Source organism: Poecilia latipinna, unplaced genomic scaffold, assembly GCF_001443285.1.
Source record: "Poecilia latipinna isolate Pla-1442-1.1 unplaced genomic scaffold, P_latipinna-1.0 Scaffold967, whole genome shotgun sequence".
Lineage (NCBI taxonomy): Eukaryota > Metazoa > Chordata > Actinopteri > Cyprinodontiformes > Poeciliidae > Poecilia > Poecilia latipinna.
In genome coordinates this window covers 237,650-242,920 of record NW_015113583.1, presented here as the reverse complement: position 1 = coordinate 242,920, position 5,271 = coordinate 237,650, and the positions used below count along the sequence as shown (strand labels likewise).

The following is a 5,271-nucleotide window of genomic DNA, read 5'->3' as shown; positions in this document are numbered from 1 at the left end:
AAAAACTCAAAATAGTGCAAACTGTTTTTGTCTAGTTTTCTAGTGCAAATATTTGAATACACTTGCAATAAGAAGAAAAATAACTTACAAGTAACTTTTCAGCAAGATAAAGGAGCTTATTGTAAGTTAATAGTTCTAAGAGGTAAGAATTAGTGACTTAGAACAAGCTCATTCAATTTGCTGCTAAGTTACTTGTAAATTAGTTTTATCTTTTGCACTAAAAGGTAGATCAAAAATACAGGCTAACATTTTGTGTTTTGCAGAAATTGAGGAAAAATGTGGATGCTGAACAGATATTGCATTGAAATTTCTTTCCAAAGGAAAACTGGACAAATTTGAATAAATAAAGTAATTCTGGATCTTCAGAATGGAGGATGGTTTAAAACTTTTGCATGCGCTGTACCTGTAAAATCAGCTCCTCACTTCAGTTTTAGGCTCATTTTGTTTTCTGCAAATTATTTTTACAAACCGAGGATCTGTTGAAATGTCAAGTTAATAAAAAGCGAGCAGTAAAACACATTCAGAGTTGTCGAATTTTGCTTTAAAACATATTTTTACCGTATAAATTATCCCAGCAGAAAAGAGATTAAACTGAATATTTAAACAGGGGTTATTTTTTTTATTTTACCACCAGTTTATGACAGCAGTTTGCTCCAAGCTGATCATGTTGGAGACAAAAAAAAAAATACAAATCCATGTGCCTGCATCATACATGTGTAGCATCAATTAAATGATGATTGCTCTGCTGAATGAGCCAAGAATCATCTCTGCATCTTAACTTCAAATTTTCCTAATAACAACCGCAGAGGCAACATCAAAGTGAGGCAATGTATGAAATTTTGGCGGCGTTATATTAATCAAGAGTGTGCCTTTATGTGCACGTCTGTACATGCATGTGATGCTGCGGCTGTTGTGTGACAGCGCTACACGGCCCGGCGAACAGGATGAATAATCCCCAGCACCATCAAAGGCTCCTCAGATGGGAGCTCAGGCCATGACAGCGGCGCGAACGCAGAATCTCCCAGCCTGTCTCGTACCCCCCGGGGACAGCAGAGGCCGAGGAGAAAGGGGAGAGAAATGGAAAAATGGGAAAAATGACAGGAGAAGAGGAAGAAGCAACACAGCCGATGGGGGAAATTGAAAAAAAGGGAGAGAAAAGTGAAGAAAAAGCAAAAAAGCAGAAGGGAGATGATGTTTGAGGGGAAGAGATAAAGTTAAATGGAGTCACTTTGAGTTTATTTAAGAGCTCCTGGTATAGTTTTCAACAGAGGACCAAAAACTATGCTCAAGTAAGAGTTTAAATACTTCAACATATTTTACTCAAGTAAAAATAAAAAGCAGCCATCCTAAAAATACTCAATTAAAAGTAAAAAAGTATTTGGTAAAAAAATGACTAACTGATGAAATTACCATTTAATGTTTAAAAATTACATAATCAAATGAACCAAAGTATAAAATTAAGTGGAAAATTGGGTATTTTAAGGACCAAAATGATAATAATTCATATAAGCAACAAAGAATAAAATTTTCCTAATCAGCTACTTTCAATAAAAATTTTATGAAACTTTAACAGAAACTGCTGGTGTGTGTCTGGTGAATTTTTGGTTAAAACATGTTTGATTTTCATTCAGAGGGTAAAAAAGTTTTAGTCAAGCAAGAATAAAAATACTTCATAATAAAATTACTAAAGTAAAAGTAAAAAGTACAGTGCAGTAAAATTCTTCTAAAAGTAAATAAATAAATAAAAAATGTACTTCAGTAAATGTAACTACTTATTACCCAACGCTGGTTTTCATTACTTTATCAATGTCTCAACCTGCAAATCTATAGTTACAGATACAGTTGCTGAACAGGCAGAAAAAAGTGTATAAAAATCATTTACTAAACAAAATTTGATTGTTTTCTTTTATGAGTTTGTCTACTACTGAATTAGTTGGAATTCAAATTCAGGAAAACCTCGTTTTTGATGATGCTTCATGTTTAACAAAGTGAAGATATGATCATCTTGTGCTTCTACCTACGCTGCCGACCTGAAGTAGCAGCTGCTCTAACCTGGTGAAAAACCTATAGTAGGATAGGTCTCATGTGACGTCACACTTCAGAGAACTTTATAACTGACAGCCATCTTGGCAGACAGTTGCTATGGCTTTGCTATGACAACAGTAAACAAACCACAAAACTTAGATCCAGCTCTCGCCTCGTTCCTAACTTATAAATAATGTAAGTACATTTCAACTCTTACGTGATCTCAGTTTTTAGTAGTACTAAGATAAATATGACATTTATTATAGTACTTACTGCCGAACTTGCAAAATTAGCTTAGCTAATATAGCTTTTATCTGCTAGCTATATATGCTACTACATGGACTTACTCTGCCAGTCACCAGAACCTTGTTATTCACACGATGAGTTCGTCCGTCCTTTACAAATCCGTTGAAACGTTGGCTGTTTGCGTCAGGCCGTGACGCTCCTCCATGTTTTACGCTCTTCGTGTTCGTAGAAGTTGGTCGGAGGCCACTTGTCCACTGACATATTTTCCTTCTTTGTCTCATACGGGTCGATCCCGACAACAGCCATTTTGTTCATGTATCTTTCTTTCGCACATATTTGGGATCAATAAGTATTTTAGAATTAGAATTTTATTTTTTATGTCGAAGCCACGACTCCACGGGCCGCTATGCGTTGCGCATGCGCTTGCCTTAAAGAAGGCGGTGATCACTTCCGGTTCAGAATTGTTATTTGTTTCTCTCATCATGTGAGTCTTGAACAAAACACATAGTTTTATAACCAGCTCATTTTACTGTTTTTTTTTATTTTTATTTGGAGCCTAAAGATCAAAACTCAGAACAGAAACTTTTTCTCTCTCAGAACTTCAGGAACAAAATTATACCATCTAGGTCCTGCTGCCCAGTTTTGGCTGTTCCTGCAGCTTTTCTTGACATCTGGGCAGAAGTCTGTCCTAGCATGGAGTCTGACGTCTGTTATGCTGCAATAGGAGGGACCTATGATGACTTCCCAAGAATTGTGGGTTTAATTTCTTGTGAAGTATTAAATGTTCTGGCCACAAAGATGGTTCTGGTTCTGCCACCTCAAACGTCTCTGTTCTTGTTGAGTAATGGCCGGAAGAAGCTTTTTCAGCTGAGTAAAGGTCAACATAATAGAGAAATTTGTTCTTATTCAAAGGCTCCAAGAACAAGAACAATGTTATTTCTGGCCAGGATGTTTGATTATTTATGGTTTTGTCTAAATAATCAAATATACTGATTCAAATTATGTCAGAAATGTGATGTTTTCTTTGAAATGTGCTGAAATTTAAAACCCTAACAGTCTAACTGGATTATGGGAACTCTTCCACATTTCTTAAATTTGTATCCAACTACTTGTTTGGAGGCAGATGACTGAAAAAATTCCAAAACAAAAGTAATGACATGAAGAAAAAAAGAGGATGAAGTTAGCTTTTTTTGATCTAACTTCATTTCATATCATCACAGATGAAACTGTAAGAAAGCATGATCTGTTCAGCAAACAGCAGATTTTTGCTGAAATGCTATGATTGAAATATCGATTTTTTCCCCTAATATTGTACCTTCTTGCATTTAATTTTTGGGTTGATTCTTTCCCAAGAAACATTACAGACCCAAACATCTGTCTGGAGCCACTTCTTCAACCGAACCAGGAGCAGTCTGGTGGGGATTTGTGGATTTCCCAGCATGATGGAAAGGCTAAGTGACAACAAACCTGCATTCGGAAAGCTCCACGCAGCAGGCTGACCTTGGAGCTGAACCCAGAACAGGTTTTAAAAGAAAACACGAACAAAACGTAACCAAACCAGACCCAGAAAGCATGAACCACCGCAGGACAACAGTAAGGGAACAAAATAATTTCATCATGTTTGTTTATTCCCCCGTTATTTTCCTCAACAATTACCTCTCTGCTCTATCCTGTTTCTGCCGGGTAGAAATTCTCGTCTCTCCTCCTGGGATCAGGCAGTTCTCTGTCCGTCTGATGGGGAAACGCAGCAGATCACAGCTGGCTCTGCGCCCACAGATAGAGCTGCTCCCCAGCGGCCTCACACTGCTGCCTCAGATCCCGGTCCAAACCTCCCGCCCGGCCCAAAAGGTCAACCCTCCGCCCCTGGAGCCTGCAACCGTCGCCTCACCTCTGGCACAAACACCACCAGCCTTCCTCTGCCAGCTTGTTACACCCAGACAAACACGATCCATTGCTGTGCTTTATTTGGAGATGAACGTCTGAACTCTCTGTTTACTAGATTTGTGTTTCACACTGATGTGTTGGAAAATTAGTTTAATGTGCTTCCTTGAACAAAACATGTTTACCGAATTTTTTTGCACAAAGTCATTCTTAAATAATGAGATTTTATTCTGTCTTAAGCTGTTTTAGGGCGTCTTGTCACTTTAAATCCAAATGAGCTGCTGCTGGCCACGACCCCCAAGTCAACGTTGACACTTTCACATGAAAATGGCAGAAGCACAATTATACTACCATACATCTTTGAAAAGCAGAAGTGGATCCTCCTGCACAACCAACAAGAATGCAGCAAGTGGTTTCTGGATGGTAAGTCAGCAACAAAACACTTGTCTTTTCCAGCAGCCATTGTACAGTGCATACAGTGGGAAAACCAGCCAACCAAACATGCTAAAGCTCAGCTGGGGTTGCTAGGCAACGGGTGGAATTCTACTTGGGTTGCTAGGTAACACTCAGTGACGACTGATTTGTGACGTTACGTTCTGAAGGTTTTTGAAAAGACTCATTTTCCAGATAGCAAAAAATATAAATTTATTGCCAAAACACATCTGAGTATTTTTTTAAACACTTGAGCTGAATTTAGAATCGGTAGAAACCCAAATGGAAGTACAAATATGAACAAAATGTGAATTTTGAATAACAGGTCTTCCATAAAGTATTTCTGGAAAAATCGTTCAATCACCTCAACTTTGAAATAAGAAGTTCGTTATTGGGGTTTAAAGCAACATTAAAACAAAATCCCTGGGTTTTGAGTTGCAGAACACAATAAAAATAAAAATTTTGTTGCTAAATTTGTTCTATTTTCAGCTGCTGCTGTTCTTTCTCACTGCTCTGAGCTTTGTTTCATTTGACAGTGAAAACTGTGTTCCCCTCCTCATCTGTGTTCGCCTCCTCATGAAATGGAAATAAAAACGGAGGAGCATCAGATCTTAGTGGTTGTAGGATTTCTCTTTTGTTTTGGTAAATGAGACTTTTTTCCTGTTTGTTTTTTTTTTTTTTTTTTTT

The 5,271-nt window shown here is 37.7% G+C and overlaps 2 long non-coding RNA genes across 3 annotated transcripts; both read left to right on the top strand.

The window, feature by feature from the left end:
- Positions 1 to 2,157: 2,157 nt before the first annotated feature.
- On the top strand, positions 2,158 to 4,213 carry LOC106958157 (uncharacterized). Of its 2 annotated transcripts, XR_001427096.1 has the most exons (4): positions 2,186 to 2,220; positions 2,869 to 3,024; positions 3,625 to 3,864; positions 3,959 to 4,213. It is a non-coding gene; the product is annotated as an uncharacterized LOC106958157 (long non-coding RNA). The 2 variants fall into 2 exon arrangements; XR_001427097.1 differs by lacking the exon at positions 2,869 to 3,024 and having other exon boundaries at positions 2,158 to 2,220.
- A 306-nt stretch (positions 4,214 to 4,519) lies between these two features.
- On the top strand, positions 4,520 to 5,198 carry LOC106958159 (uncharacterized). The gene is made up of 2 exons (XR_001427098.1): positions 4,520 to 4,575; positions 5,074 to 5,198. It is a non-coding gene; the product is annotated as an uncharacterized LOC106958159 (long non-coding RNA).
- Positions 5,199 to 5,271: the final 73 nt, after the last annotated feature.